Source organism: Osmia lignaria, chromosome 14, assembly GCF_051020975.1.
Source record: "Osmia lignaria lignaria isolate PbOS001 chromosome 14, iyOsmLign1, whole genome shotgun sequence".
In the NCBI taxonomy this organism is placed as follows: domain Eukaryota; kingdom Metazoa; phylum Arthropoda; class Insecta; order Hymenoptera; family Megachilidae; genus Osmia; species Osmia lignaria.
Genome location: NC_135045.1, coordinates 3,635,118 through 3,652,360, shown reverse-complemented (window position 1 = coordinate 3,652,360; position 17,243 = coordinate 3,635,118). Strand labels below are relative to the sequence as shown.

Genomic DNA, 17,243 nt, shown 5'->3' with positions numbered 1-17,243 from the left:
TTAAGTTTTCACAGCGTAGGCAAGCAGGACGTTAATCATCCTGATCTGTCGCGGAATTAATACGTTCTCTCCGGAGTGCCCTTATCAGCCCGGAAGCTATTAACCTGGTAAAACTTACTTTTCCTAAAACTGGGTTAATCATCCGTTCCCGTGGACCGGCTGAATTATCCGATTTCGCGTCCTAAATTCCTGGATACGAACGCAAAACTAACGAGTGTTCGGCCCCTCTTCCTCGCACCCCTGGGCCAGCCTTTAATCAGACGTTAATTGGGCAACCGAATGGATTTTCCGATTTTATCGATCGTTAAACAATTTCACCTATGGTTTCTCCAAACAGAACGAAACTACGTAGCGCGGAACGAATTTGAACCGATGATAATCGGTTTTATCACCGCGTTCTCCGCCTCTCTATTATATTCTACGATTCGCTTGAAACAACGTAATTGCAAACAGCTTTTCGATTAATTTACTTTACAATTTCCTATGTTTGCGCATTGCACGCGTTCTATTTTAGTTCTCAGAGTTCTGAAAATCCGATTCGATCCGATTCGAATAATTCCGACACGATACCGAAACGTGTTATAATAATTACGCGTAACGTCGAATTTCCCGACGAATTGAAAGTTCGAAGGTTGAAACGGAAACAGGAACGGATGCCCGTGACATCGTTTCCAGCTAAATTCGAAGGCTGAACTTTTCGACCGTGAAAAGCGCAGCTTCTACTCGAGGAAATCCGGTAGTCGAAATTAAAAGGCAACCTCCGGTCGAGGAAAGTTCCGCCCGTGTCCCGCGACTAACCCAGTTTCCACTTTCGACTCGACTACCCGCTATCCTCTCACGGAAACTTAATTAGTTCGGTTCGTAGGGAGACTCGAAACGATTTTCCAACGTACCAGGGTATCTGGTCGGCAAATATTTGTAGCTCGAGAGGACCGGTTAGTTCGTTAATTCCCTCGCCAGGGAACGAAGGATAATTGAATCTTCGATGTTTCCAAGGTCCTCTTCACGGTCCCCGGTTCATCGAACCAATTCACGTGGATTCGAAAACGAAAGGATCTCACGGTAAATGTTAATGGTGATACTCTACTTTCAAAACGTAAGGAATAAAAATAAAATCAACGCGAAATCGTGGAGAGTGGAGTTTAATTCTTCAGTTGGATCGTCGGTCAGAGAAAACGCTCTCTAATAAATTTAGTTAATTAATTTCCGTAAGTTTGTTTTCTAAAATCTCTTTCATCTCGACATTTTTTCATTTTCAACAACGACGATGGAAAAAGAATTTCATTTTTGTAATAAAATTACTGAAGCTACAAAATTCGCGTTCAAAGGTCGCGAGCATGCACAAAGGGGAAAGCTGTAACAATTTATTAACGAAAAATTCGCGCGTACCCGTGCGAAATTCGATCAGCCCTTCGAAATGTTACGATTCGTGTAACCGGCAATGAAATTTCGCTACGCGTCGAAACTGTCCATAAAATTCTGCTGCGTGGAAACAAAAAAAAAATGTATATTTTTAGATGGAAAAAGAGCGCCGCGAGGAAATCTGTAAAACATGATAATAATTTAGAAGGGAGAATTCGTATTTGTAGCTAGACGATCGAATAAAGAGATGATACCGAGTGAAACAACGAATGAAACGCTCGACGAACTGCGCGCGAAATTTTTCAATTTCAACGGGGACCAGGAATTTTCATCGCGAATTTTACGATGTTTTGTCCGCAAACAACATAAAAAAAAGAGCACCGATGACGAGGTCGTTCGAGGAAAAAATTCGGTGTCCAAGCGATTTCGAAAGCCATTCGCGCGACATTATTTGCGCGATCGGTCGTGTTCTCCCCCCTCTTTTTTTTATTTTTTTTTTTTTTCCCTCCTCCACGGGTGCAAACAGAGCGATTCGACGATCGAATGAATTTGCACGCGCAAATTGGCATCGTTCCTACCAGCAAACTCCATATCGTGAGTTACACGCGTTCTACCTCGTTGAATTTTCACGGCGACCCTTTTCAAATTTCACGAAACGATGAGGGACCATCGACGACCCCTGTTCTCACGGATCTATGACGTCCAATCAGTGCTGGCTTAAAAGGAGGTCTAAAGAGGGGGCTACGCATAAATTGATGATTTTACATAAAAATTCTTCATTCTTAAATGAAAATCTAGTTAAACGGAGTTTTTCTTATTTTTTTATAATCAAGTTGAAAACAGACCTCAACCCCATCGAAAATTTCTGAAAATATTTATTATTATGATTGAACGTTTGATAGAAGTATGGGCTAGAAATAAGGCAATCAAAATGAGTTGCTTAAAATGCATCGAAAGTATGAATTGAGACAGTAAATTACACCGAAAGGCGACGTTACGAAATACTAACATACGTACATAAATATAATCTTTTAAACCTAGTTAAACGGAGTTTTTGTTATTTTCTTATGATCAAGTTGAAAACAGACCTCAACCCCATCGAAAATTTCTGGAGATATTTATTATTATGATTGAACGTTTGATAGAAGTATGGGCTAGAAATAAAGCAAGCAAAATGAATTGCTTAAAATGCATCGAAAGTATGAATTGAGACAGTAAATTGCAGCAAAAGGCGACGTTACGAAATACTAACATACGTACATAAATATAATCTTTTAAGAACACTTATTTATTTTTATAAGTATTTTTCTGTATATAGTGGAAGATTATTGATTAAAAGTGACACACTGTAAAACCCTTAAAATTGTGGCTCTAATAATTTCATCACCCCCAGGGGCCCAGAAGTCTTAATGCAGTCCTGGATACAATCAGGCGCATAGATGGTTCAGTTAAAACGGCGAATAATAGAAATATGCCGCGTTAAGCCGAGAAATGCATTTTATCCTGCGAGGATTAAACCTATAAACGTCTAACCATAAACCATACCCAGGATCTTATCGCCGCTGTTTCAGAATAAATTCCGGCTTTCTAGAATGCAAGGAGCAACCTCGCGGTCGGAGATCTCCGAGTTCTCCTCTTTTTCCTACCTCCGCTCGCAGATTTACCTAAGCTCGCCTGAACGAACGGCATCGGGGTTCGCTGGAATTTCTCTGCTGGCAACGTAATTTCAGTAATTACGATGACGTCACATAGGCAGTTCTTTGTGCGATTCGCGTGTCCGGAGATAGGCTGGCCGATGGCCTCGAAAGAAAGTCTCAAAGTCCTACGAGGCAGAAGAACGATCAACGATTGCCACGTCGAATCATCGACGGAACATCGAATGCCAGCAATTAATCAAAACCGCGATAACGTTTACGTATCCATCGCGGTTATTGCTGCTTCGCATTTTATCGGGCCAATTTTATCGTTTCAATGCCGTCGTCGATTTCCATTTAATCGCTCCCATCCCTCCTTCCCTCTTACGTTCCGATAAACCACCACCGTTGCTTGTTTTCAATTAACGCGCCACGCTGATAACGACGAATTGTACAAGCACCGAGCTGATGCGATTTACCGTAACCGTCGCGTAATCACGCTATCGGTGATGTAAGGTGGGATTCCGTCGAAAGGGTGGATTACATCAGAATTCCGAAGAAAAGTTGAGGAAAATTAATAACCGTTCCTCTCGATCGGAGAAAGTCGAATGTAATTTGTTCGGTATCCGTGTTGCGTTGCGAATGAATGGCAAACAGCAGGATCGAGATGATCAATTACACGGAGGCACAAAAGAAAATTGAACGATTTAAAGACTGATTTATCGAGGATCGATGTTGGCTCCGGTTGTCGCGTAATAGTCCGAGTATAATTAATGAACTTTTCGTATTTTTCAACGCCTCGGATCCGCGTCGAGCTTGTAACTGATCGAAAGAAATTGCATACGAAAAAAATCGAAATGCAATTGATCGTGACGAGTTGCTTATGCAGACTGCAAGACGATCGCCGAAAGAACTTTCGGTCGACAGTTTGATGGATTATCGTACAATTTCTTACCGGGAATAAACGCGATTTCTACCGTTTCAAGTGTTACATCGTGGAAACCGTGTGTACGATTAACCTGAAATTCAGAGTTCGAAAAGTTATTCGTTTCTTACTAAAATTTTTAACTACGATCGACGGTGAGTGGTTCAACTTCCGTGATTACAGAGAGAAGAGAGAAGTAAGTAAGAAACTAGTGCAAAACGTTGGAGTAGAAGGAATCAATAATAAACTGGCGTAGTGCCCACGGACTGTAATGCGGATGTATCTTTTCCTGGTCGAGCTAGCTTTTCAAACGGTCGAACGAAGAAAATTCATCTTTACTCTTGTCGACTCGAACCCGTCATCCTCGAACAAAGTTTATTCGAAAGTAGAACCTACGAGAAACGAACGATCTATTTCTACTAGGAACGCTAGAATTAAATTGGTAATAAAATAAATAAAAGACGTTTGGATTTCGCATCGAAGCAACGTCGATGAAGAGTTGACGGACGAGTTATCGAAGCGGATATTAGGAAAAAGGATCGATGGATCGATGGATCCGTGCATAGGGGAGATGCTCCCAGGTTATTGACATTGAAGGAAGCGAATCGATAGCCGGAGCGCCTCGATGTCTAGTCACGGAAGTAGAATACTGATTGCTAGCATAAAGCCTATTGTGTCGGCTCGGTTCGCTTAAATATAGAGTGCAGAGGAAGCCCGTTGGAGTGGCGTCCGGGCGTCGTCGTTACTCGGGGAACACGTGATGGGACCAAAGGTGTCTGAACCGTCGAAAAGCTTTGACTCCAGACATAGCAACTTGCTCGTTATCGACGACAACTCCAACCCCTCTAACCCTTCTTTCATCGCGAAGAGAGCCAACTTCTGACTTATGAATTAAATCTTTGATTAAGAAAATTAAAATAATTTTTATATAACAAACGAATAAAAGTTTCTAAAAAGAGAGAAACTTTCCTTTCCTAGCTGCACGTACGTTCGGGGAGAAAAGTCGATAGAGTTAAACTTGAAAGCAGCAATTGCCACTGAAACTGAATTCCGCTTGTTTTGTTAGGAACACGGCCACTGGGAACGCGTTAAATCTGTTTCGCGATGCAGTTGAAGAAATCCTTTTACAAGAAAAAGAACGACGGTGACGTAAGTTGGAAATAAAAATACGGTAACTGTGAAGTAAACAGAACGATAAATAAACGAACGAACAGAAATGAAAAAAAAAAGAAGAACGAGACAAAAATATGAATATACTCAGGGAGGAATCAGAAATGCAAAGAGAACTACGTTTCGTTATAAAAGATTTTCAAGAAAAAGATTGCTTCAGGGGAAAGTTTACCCTCGACCAAAAATGTTCTTTAATAGAAGATAATTATAAGTTTGATTGCTTAACCATATTTACCTGGAAATTTGCATCAAAGAAAAACGAGTAATAAGCATCTTCTGGTAAAGAGTAAGATAGCTCAAAGAATTAACACTTAAATAGACTTTAACGAAGAGCAAAGTGTTTACCGAGGATATTGAAATTTTTTCATTTTACCATCAACTGAAATCAACTGAGATCAATTCAAATTTGCGATATAAATTGTTTAAAAAAGCTGGAATATAAATTATTTTAGAAACTCGTCACACTCGAGGCTCCGAATTTTCGGAGTTCAAACAGAAGCTTTGATCTTTAATTTCCTGCCAATACGATATTGAGAATCGCTTTCAGAAGCAATGACCATTATTTTTCCAACACTTTGTACAAAGATAGGTGTGTACGATGCATCGGCTGCGATAACGGGGCTTGCGTCAACATCGCTCGCTCGTTTGATCTAATAATGACTTTCAGTTTTTAAAACACCGGCTACGCCTTTTTATTCCCGCGTTAAACGTCGCCTTTCGACGCGTTACGCGCCGCGATAAATAGTAAAAGGTAGAAGGCTATGAAAAATTTTCCTAAACTTTCTGAACGATCACGGTAGCTTGTAAAAGTTTGATACGAACAATCCCTCGATAACAGCCGATAAAACGTCCAATTACGGTATCGGGAGTGGCGGTGATTCACTAGTTACAAAAAACACACCGTTATCAAATAAATCCTTCGAATCTGATATACCTAGGCCGCTAACGATATTGTGATTTAAAAGTCGATCAAAACAAAAGAAAATTTGCGCAACACGAATCCAAAGCTCGCACTGTGATCGGCTTGCAAAGAATGGTCAAAGATCAGAAAAATCCTGATCGATCGTTTAATAGCGGAGCTTCGCTCCAATTAATTTGAACTTTTCGCAAACCAAGTACTTATTTCAAATAAAATTGATATCGGTTTAAAGGATACACCAAATATGTACACCTCAGATATTATGGTAATTAAAGTAAGCTGTTGCGGATGATTTTTCAAGACTAAGGGATGTCGGAACGCATTGAACAAACGTTTTATTTAAACGCAGTAGTGGAAAGAAGGCGATTAAAATCGATGCTCGTTCTGTCTTATTAAAGGCAGAATTCTTCGCGCGGGACGCCAACCTGTAAGCCGTTGAAACATGTCTTCCGGTATTACGTTAATGGACGAGTTTGTCGCAAAAGCAAGAAAACTCTCCGCCATGGTTTACGATACAATTAAACGCGCGTAATTACCAGCAGACGTTTTTGCTAGCCACGATTTAACGTGCCCCGTGACAACACAATTTTTCCGAAACGAACCGTATCGATCTAATAAAAATGGAAATTTTTATTTTACCCGAATCGACGGGAACAATTCTAGGATAACAGGAAAGGAAGCTCCTTGTCGCAATCATAATTCTACACGAACGGAATTAAAACGCGAACAAAAGCTAGAAAAGTACGCCGCTGTTTCAACTTATCCTACAGTTCTAACCATAGAAAGAACGATCGTTGGATAGTTCAACGGATAATGGTTTTCCCTATTGGTCGGACGGAATCAATTGTCCTGGAATATATCAGGACGGATCTCTCGATCGTTTCCGTTCGCGTATCTGACGTTCGTCGAGCGGAAAACGCGGTTGACAGTCGCACAAAACCCGGACAAAAGGGGAAAATCAATACGTACGATCAACAGAAATTTTCCGAATCGTCAACAAATCCTTTGTAAACCATATCCACCGACATGCTCTTCAAAAGGACCATCACTCGCCGGTAGACGAATGAATTAATTTAAAAGCAGTGAAATTTATACGATTTTTAAGTAAATGTACTCGAGAGAATTTCAGATTCAATTTTCTCGTGTCCTCGTTCATTTAAAAAAAAAAAGTCAAGCAAAAACCTCAGCCTACATTTCTGACCCGTTTTCTCAACGCTTTTCCTCCTCGCCTTGACCAGTAGTCGCGAATCTAAATCTGGCTCAAAATGACGAAATATTTTTAAATCCTAACAAAAATGATTAAAACCGACGATATAAGAATAATTTGCCACTATTTTTCTCTGATGGTGAATAAATTTCGCGAAATATAAAGGCAAGAATGGCGTGTGCGCGCGAGTTGGCGAGGAACTCGATGCACCGGCATAAAGACGAGCAGCCGGGTCAATGACGTGAAACAGCCATCTTACACGGTTCTACGGATCCCCGTGGAGTTGGGTCATCGAGCTCTCCGTCATATCCAGCAGGGAATAGCAGGAGGACGGGAAGGAGTATCTAGCGAGACGCGAGACACCGACTATCTTTCCATTTACACCGTGTGTCATGATGAATTCGGTACGTTGCGTCGCTGCGAGAGCGAGAGGATAAATAGAAAGAGGACGAGGAGGATCAAGGGACGGGGAATATATTTGCATGGACGGAATTGGAACACCTGGATATACGTGTCCCGGAGAGAAATTGCACGAAACGTCCTTGCTCCCTTCTGCCATCAGCTTCGGCCCCCGGTTAATTCGAGATAAGTGGTTGGTTAATCTACCGGGCGATTTTCTGAAACGAGTTCGATGGACGAGATCAGACCATTCTCTTTTCATCCTCGACACGCTTCCATCCGAGGAGGGAAATGGCCTCTCGTTAAACATTTTTTCTCATTCAAATGAAATAATTAATTTCGAGCTGCACGTTCTCGCGCAGCCCTTCAAAATTTTCACTTTTATTAACTTAACTTTTGGAAATGATAGTCACCGATGCCATCATTTCCAATAATTAATTTTTTATACTAGATTTATTTTGTTAATAAAGAGATAATTTGAGCTCATCGTTCAGTGTTTCTATTATCATAAGTTTCTTACATACGGCCTGTTCTAAAAGGTGTGCGATAACTTTGAAAAATTTCGTCAACCCGATTCGACCTGAATCGAAACGAACAATTCCAAGACGACTCGATATTTTCAGTCACAAAGCGTCAATTGTTCGGGATGAAAGAAGACGTTTCAAACGTACGATAGAAGCGAGTTCTTCGAGTTTGAAGAGTAGGAAAGAAAATGGGGATAGGTTTGGGCAAACTGTCGCGAATAGAGGAAAGATCACTGCGGGCTTGGTGGACGTAACGATAGGGTGAAACGACTTGGCTCGATGACGTCACTACCTGCGTTACAGCTCTGCCAACACCTGGGGGTATGGGTCAGTCTTGGCCAGAGTACACGAGGAGCTATCGTCCAACTATTCCAAGTGGTGCAACTTCATTTGCAAGTGAGCTGCATTTACCGAGAACGCGATACGCGAGCTCAACTTCCACGAAAGTATTTAACGGGACCGAGCCAGAACCGTCGTTCTTCGACTCTCGGACGAAAGGAAAACCTCTTAATACGTTCGCTAGCTAAGAACCAGATGAAATTTCCTTCCGTAACGTTACATTTTTAACCTGTTTTCTCAGTGAAATTTCACATTCCCCCGGCGGTGTGTACTTTAAATTAAGAGGAAACCAGATGGCAACGTTGAACCGTGGAAAAATTATGGTATACAAGATGCAAATTGCTTTCTTTCTAACCGATTAAAGTAATCAAAATAGAAAATCGTCAGGCAATGTTTAAATTAACATTTCGTTATTAATTAACGAATATTAAATACATTCTATACTAATAACGTTTAGTTAATTAAATTTTCATTACGAAAATAATTAACGAATCTGTAATTGAACGAAACTTATTAAATGTGTTAGCGCGATAGTTAATTGGCTACAGCTATTACATAAATAGCTGTGCGGATAACAGTCGATTGCGATGATAATCGATCTGTCGTTCGAGTCGAATCGATAAAGGTGCCTTACGTAAGTGTACGTCACGGAACTGTACTACGAGCTTGTTCAATTCACAGGAACAAGTATCATTGATTCCCAGAATAATTAATGTAGGTCAGTGTCGAGGCAATCAAACAAACGATACATTTAAAATACTCGGCACACTTGATATAACACGTCAAATATTGCCACTGATATATATCATAATAAGTAAAAGTGTGATTAGAATTTATTTATCAAAATTAAAAATTCATCCGAAAACTCGAGTAATTAATATTATAATAGATAAAAATGTAAAATTTAATCAATATATACATTTCGTAATTAAAAAATTGATCCGAAAACTCGGGTACCCGAACCTGACTTAATTTATTCAAAATATAAATCTAATTTAACGTATACTTGTAAATTGTAAAGAGAATAAAAATTTCAAGTTTAACGCCTTGAAATGAATGAATGTTTTATAAAAAGCGTCTAGTGAAATGTCTGACCGCGAGCTAGCACGGTTCACGGAAGGAAATGTTCATTAAAATGCTTCGCGTTCCGATCGTTTAATCGCTGCTCGGTTAAGGTCAACGATTTCCTATCGCCGATACGTTTCTATGAACGATTTTCCTCCTCGCGAATGTCCGTCGATAATTCCACCCCTCGCTACGAGACAAGAACGTCGAATCGAATTAAAACGAGGATCATGCCCTCGACCGTACAACGAATGGCTAATTGGTCGACGATAAATTCGCGTTGCAATGTTAAATCGGCTCGATTCGAACAACTACATCGACGAACGATTGATTAGGTACAACGACAACGGTCATTCGTAACAACGAGTTTCCCTCGACGTCTTTTTGCGAACAGTTATCGAGCAGGCAAGTCGCGTAAACAAAGCGAGTCATAAACTTTTCCCCGTATTTCGGTCTATCGTCGTTTCTACGAAATCGCGTGAATGGCCTACGTTCAAAACATAATTGTAACCTTCCAGGTACCGTATTCGCTAGAACAATAAGAATAGAACCGGTCACCACCCCCCACGGCAATCAACGTATTAAAATTCTAATTTCAAAAGAATTCGAACGGCAAAGAAGGCTCCTCCATAGGGCTAGGTTATTAAAGGTTCCATTAAGAGGGGTAAAGTTTGAGAAAATTTTCGAAAGTTTAATGGAAACCCTGTGGGAATATGGAAGCCGTTTGCGAAGAAACTGAATGGAGTATTATGCGAATAGGCCATCTGGGCGGACCAAAGTGTACGGCTTTCTATATTTGATACAGAAGCCATTCTACCGAACTAACGTTCCCTTCCCAGATACTGTTTATACTGCTCGTTTTATTATACGCAGATATTCTCTTCGTACCGATATAAATAATACCGCTTAATTTATTCTGTATAATATCAAAGAAGCATGTGAAAAAGATTCGCAAAATATTACATGCACTTGAGTCGATGCAATAATCGTACGCGATTATCGATCGAGGAATCGCCGTTCACCTAACCTCAATGACAGGATCGAGGAGCGACAGTGAACTTCTCCGGGCGATGCTATTCGAAGGGATCGAAACGCAGGAAGACGGGAGAAAGAAGAAAACCAGTTCACTGGTCGCGTAGAGCTACGTGACGTACGTAAAATAATACGGTTTCCAAGAGGGAAGCGTCGCGTCATTGGTCGCGTCCGCGAGAGCGCGTATTCCTGCAGTTCGATCATTACTTGTATGTAAAGGAGAAAATTCATCGACTTACGTCAACTGCAAGCACCGTTCTCGATCGATACACCACGATATCTCGCTTCCTTTCTCCTCTCTCGTTTCACGGTCTCTGTCCCTCTAATCACAGCCCCGTGGGTCGTACCTTTGTTCTTTTCGCGATATCGTCCCGATGGATTCACCAACAATCACCAAACCAGAACTGAACAACCAAGGCACGAAAGTAAAATAACGCGGAGGGTACGGTCTTCTTTTGTCACGGACAGGTTAGGACGCGAACGACAGCCAGGTCACACGCGGCAAAACAAGGGAAAAACGTCGAACACAACACACACGCGGTCGTGGCGATTCCGGCACAGCTGGTACGGAACGAAACGTCGTTGCGTCGTTTCCACTCGAAAACTCGACCGTGTTTCAAGGGCAAGGCTAGCCCTCGTCGTCGAAGGAACAAGATATTTTCATCGCGTCGCGAAAGAAACGGAACCGATTCACCGGGGGGGGGGAACAAGTAAAAAAATGCTTTCAGATTCGAGTGTACGAGCGAATATCAACGAACCGACCGGATCGGACTTTTGTTACGCGACAGAAGAGGGAAACCGTCCTCGCCGTGAACCGACTCCCTCGATGGACGCGACGATACTGAAGCGCCGGCGTGTTTATTGTCCCCACCACCGAGCTCTCCCCACTACTCTCTCGCGCTCCTACCGAGCTATCCCCACTATTCGCGTTGCTCTTTCCATCTCTGCTAACCATGCCGGATTCATCCCCTACTACTACCATCCTACTCACCCTACTCGAGCTTCATATTCAACCCTCTTCCACCTTCGTCGCCGGGTCTCAGCTGTCCTACGGGTGTTCTGCTTCCAACATTTTCTTTCTCTCTCACACCTCTTTTCTACGTATGTTTCTCCGTCTCTTTCCTTACGCACCCCCGATTCGCCATGATGCACCAGTGGTCCAGAATTGAAATTTACCTGTTTAAGATTTACAAACAAATATGTTAATTAAACATTTCTACTACCATCAATATTTTTTAACTGTGAAGGACAATTTGCAACGTCCTTTATCCATCCCTTCCCCTAAAGCTCTCATCCCTTTCTCACACCCATTGCGGCGTTTCGTCGCGTCGAAACGTTCCTTTCTTTGTAGCTTGAATCGAAGGTACAAACTGGGTCGTTGCGTTCACGGGTGTTTCGAGTGGGGTTTTTCGTGTTTCCCCGGGGAAAGGGACTGCGAACACGGTGCACCCCTTCGAAAACACGAGGCTTTCGTGAAAGTGAGCGCCGCTCACGGGGACGACAGGATGGGAGGACGGCGTTCTCGACGAGAGGGATCGCTAAAAGCTGACCGAGGATTAGCCGAAGTCTGTTGGTGGCGAATCCAAGAGAGCGGGTGACACCAAGGATTCACCCCGGCGAAAGTGGCTACGCGATAGAGGGAGATGCAAATGCGGCTTGCCGAAAGAAAGTGGAAAAGGAAGAAAAAGAACCGCGATATTCGAGCCTCGCCTCGGTTCCTCTCGAGGAGCGCCGTGACGCCTGAACGATTCCGCTCGAGGATCGCTCGGGATTATGTTCTTCCTGCTGCTTTTCTCTTACGTAATGCCGATAGGAACGCGCGTTCAACTTTTATCGACCGTCATGAACATGCTGACGTGATTCAACCTTATATCTCCGAGTTTAACGATCCTCCATCCTCCACACTCGGATGAATATTTGTCCTTAGTTTTGAAACTTTCATTGCCTTCATTGTAAATGTACATTTCTTTAAATAAACGAGACGTCGAAATCACTTTGATTATTATTTACTCGACAGAGATCGAACGGGGACGAATAAAATTTCTTTGCCATAATACTCGTCAAATGTGTTTGTAAATTAAAAGCAAACTACTCGTTTAGATTCAAAACGGATAAACGTAAGGATAAAAATCATATTTGTGCAATTATCAGGCAGGTATTCATCCCTTTCCCAAGACGCGTTTAAGCCATCAAACCTGACCTTTTCTTCGTACCAGCGACACAGTCATTTATTACGGTATTCATTTATTAAGACCACCTGGGATGTGTGCTGTAATTATACGGCCTGACTGTACGAAACCAGTTCGACATCGAGCGTGGCGATAACTAAGGACAGCCTTATACGTACTCGGCTAATTTTTATTTCTTCCTTTTCTTTTCGCTCTTTACGAGCATGGAATTGCTGCAATTAAAGAGCTCCTCCGTGAAACTTGACAAATTCGCGGTGTTTTGCCTGGTCACGCATTCCCTACCGTCCATTTGTTTTCTATTAATAATTCAACCGTGCGTATACCTCGTCTCACAAGGTAATTATATTTTTCACCTTGGTCATTTTTTCATTTACATTTTATATACCGAACGATCATTTGTTCTACCGGTTGTTGGTCGTTCCACTTATCTCCCATTCGGCTTGCTATACAGTTTTTCACTTTGTCTTACATTCGATTTACAGCCGGTTTTCCGTTCATTGTCGCTTTAACTGGCGCTCAGGCTATTTGCAATCGGTGTTAACCACTTGTTACCGTTTCTATTTTTACCTTCGTTTCTAAAGTAGATTAGTCACGTTCCCTGTTCTTTCAACTAGTACTCCTCGTCGAACGCCACTTGTTCCTTTAACGTTTCCTTTTCCCTATTGGAAGCTTCGAACGTCTGGCTAATGGATTTCGATTTCTGTTTGGATTTCTTCGGTTTCCTGGTTCGAATGCCTCTTAGTTTTATATTTATACGCATATTACGTAGGTAGCTTTGTTCGAGTGTGTACAAGGATGATTGAATAATTGCTTCCCGTAATCGTTTTAAAATGAAGATTTTTCAGAATTTTTACTTCCTCTCTAGGAAAATCTACTGTACACACTCAGCTCGATTACTCTTCAAGGAGCTCAGGTTGTAAGTTGAAACGCAGATCACAGGGCCCATCGGACAATAAATTATAACTGGATCCGGAAACAATTGGCAAGGTGAGACCATCCGCGACGCAGCACGCATTCTAATTTACCTGCGCTGTACACAAGGCACGACTTTATTACTCTCGCCTCTTGTCACGATGAGTCACGAACAGGTTCCGCTCCAAAGCGGACGAATTATCAAATAATTTGCGCAATATGCTCCTTCGCGTGCTGCTGTCGTCGTCGACGATGATTCGAAACGAATAATTCTCGTTTGTAGAGGGAATATTTATTAACGGAACGAATTATTTACAATCGTCCCGAGAGAGACTGATATTTTACCAATGATTTTTCCAAACGATACACCTTCGCAAATTTGCACTCTTTGAATCATGGATTCAAATATTTCGACGGTGTGGTTAAAATCGTCGATATTTTCGTTTCGAACAATTTCAATTCTTTACCAGCGAGGTGCGATTGTTATTTATTTAAAGTTGCTGATTCTAAATGGCACCTCGGTCAAGTATTCCGAGACTCTGATTAAATCGAATTACGAATAACGCTTCGAACACTGATATTTCTGTCGTAAAATATGTTGCACCCCATGTTTCACGCCATGGCCGCGTTAAATACCGTCTGAAATACCGATAAAGCTATCTACAGTTAAAATCGAAAGTACTCCGTGCGCTTAAGGCTTGAATTACATTAGCGATTCAGTCATGGTACGGTCATGGTCCGTTCAAAACGCTATTCAATGCTCTTTGGCGTGACTGGACCGTGAACATTTCAGAAGAATTATAAAACCTGCAGCAAGTAACCGGAACCGTTTCGTGAACTTTTGCAAACATCGCTTTTCCCTGCAATTGATTCGAATCAAAATATCGTATAATTCACACGATTTTATCTCTACGTTGGCAATTCTGCTGGAAAACATGCACTTTGGGTGAAACAATGGTAATTGAAAAATGACGTTGCCTATGAGGTAAGCAACGAGAAAAAAAACCGGGTCTTGAATTACAATCGCGAACGATGATCTGAAATTCACGAAACCGAGCGATGAATCAATCAAGTCTGATGTAAGCTGTCTCTGCAAGATCCACCTCGAATCTTCTATTCCATTATTTCTCTTTTTATCTCTTTGATCGTCCCGATTTCTCGAAAATCCAATCATGAAAGGAACGCAAGAATTTATAGCGGGATCCGTCGGTGTACCAGTTTCTCTCCGGAGTACAAAGCGAAAGACGAAAGAAGGAAGATTCGTTTTCCACTGGGTTCCATCCGCGTTCGTTATTCGCCTCGCGATAAATCCGAGGGAAATTACGTATCGCGGCAGTTCGGGAAAACAAATTGGCCGTGGTATACCGGTAGAAAATTTCGAAACGTTCCGCGTTAAGTTAATCGGTGGAGGAGCAACGGAGAGAAACGAGGCCGGTGCATGCGAGGCGCGAGTGAATCATTCCGCGGAAATGGCGGTAACATTCACTGACCACAGTCACGGTTTCTGGCAATAAGCGTTAAATGCAGAGGACCGTGATGCGACTGGCAAACCTGTTGTGGCCCGTAATAACCCGCGCGTGTTCGCCTTCGAGCGGACAGTGTCGTTTTCCTTCCCGTAAGCCGTCGACGTGAAAATTCATCCCCCTTAGCAAGAGGTTCAAGAAGGCTCGATGAATTATCGTTGAATTTAAATAGAATCCTCCGTGTTGCATCACGATTCACGGGGCCATCGAGTTTTTGTTGCACGGTAGCGATTTCGCTTATCTATGAAACGGAATTTTATTGGTCCCACGCGTCTTCCGTTCGAGGCTCATTATAAAAACGGCCGATCGAAGTGTATCAAAGCGTTCTCCACGGAGCACGTCCGAGCTATGAAATGATTTAAACCGAAGGAACGAGTTCTGTTTGCGATCTTCCAACGTGTCGTTAAAGGTAGCGATTTATCATAATTTATATGATGCTCGCCAGGCTTAACGAGACGGTCATCCGATTATGTTATTACAAGCGTGGGTGTCATTTTGATGTACGCCTTCCCCGCGGCCTTCCAGCTTCTAAAATATGCATACGGTGTGCGCGGGTTGCCGTTGATATCCTCCCCCCGCCTGCCGCTCTACCCTCCAAATGTAAATTTATGTATATGGCTGTTCGCTTCTGGCACACGGTTGCTCATTAAACGTTTAATCGAGTAATTATTCTTCTGGATCGCAGGATGTTCGTTCGATCTTTTTTCTCGGTGAGGTCCAACAATCTGGATTCTAGATCCTAGACTTGGGTACTTGAAAATTTTCACCGATTCGCGAATCTTTCGTTCGATGGATCCTAGGATCTTTGAACTTTGCATTTAACTGCAAGACGAAATCTAACGAGCATCCTTTAAACTCGTTACGTAATCTGGTTTTAACGCGTGCTTTCGCTGTGTGTATCTATGTTATGTAAATTTCAGCACACGGTTTAATCGATTTTAGCACGAGCCCGCCGCCCACTCGAAAGCCAAAGTTTAACGCTGACGCACGAACAAATTCCACTTTACCAACTGAAATCTCACTGTACATCTGCGATTCGTCCGATAAAACAACTCGCGTTCGTCACATTACTCGTCAAAATACGAGTATCATCGTACGATTGTCAGACCCTCGGGATCCGAGGAATAATCGCAGACAAAATTTCTATATTCAAGGCGTGATCTAACCCGTAAGGATCGTAGACAAAAAGCAGACCGTGATCGCAGGCTCGTAAAAGAGTCGTACATTTTCCCGGTATCAAAGCGTAACAAGATTTTTCCAGCAAAGCGTTCGCCAAGCTTTTACCACGCGGATGCGTACCACTTTTAGCATCGTCTACCCTCTGCCAGAGCAATTGTAATCCGTGGCCTGTCGAACTCTCTACGCTTTGCAACCCTGCTCTACTCGCGAGCACGTGTTTCAACTCGAATCCATTTAGCCCTTGTCTAAACTCCGCCATCTACGCTGGAAATCTCGCAGATTGCCAGACCGTCCCCGACAGAGAAACCTTATTTCTACGTCCACCATGTTCCACGGATTATTTTTCACTAAATCCCGTCGTGTTGGCCTTATCGTACGAACAATAGCAGAAATGAAACTATCCTCGCTTCCATCGGTTATTTCATTTACAATAAAATAATTTATTTATTATCGCGATAACGCCAGGGAGCATCTGGTGCACGCTCACCGCGTAACTCATCGGTACGGGTGCAACCCGAGGTCTGCCGTTAATAGTTCACCCCATGGATGGTTATCCGTGATTCATAAGTTCCAGACGTGTTGCTGGCCCTTCCAACGATACCTTGTAACGTTATCAGCGGCTACTGAAAGCGATACCGCCCGCGGGCAACGTTACAGTACCGCATTTCCGGGCCAAAAAACGACACGTGGGTGTCGTCGCCTCTTTGTTCATCTCTCGGCCGGGTTCGCAGAAAAATGGAATAGCGTTGCTACGAGGTTGAACTTTTGTATCGCGGCTATCACAGAGGAACGACCGCGAGTGCTGCTTCGGTTCACGAGGCAATTTTTCTCTCCGACCTGCAGCTTCCATCACGGTTTTCGTGA

General features: G+C 42.5%; 1 protein-coding gene across 7 annotated transcripts in view; it reads right to left on the bottom strand.

Annotated features, from left to right (window-relative positions):
• LOC117607256 (uncharacterized) overlaps positions 1–17,243 on the bottom strand; it is a 116,053-nt gene that overhangs the window by 71,790 nt on the left and 27,020 nt on the right. For 5 of the 7 annotated variants that reach the window (XM_034330744.2, XM_034330749.2, XM_034330750.2 and 2 more), the window contains exon 1: positions 10,816–11,427. The gene's annotated coding sequence lies outside the window, so the exon portion shown is untranslated. Of the gene's footprint in view, positions 1–10,815; positions 11,429–11,567; positions 11,753–17,243 lie in introns of those variants that run through there. The other 2 variants (XM_034330745.2, XM_034330751.2) reach the window with 2 other exon arrangements.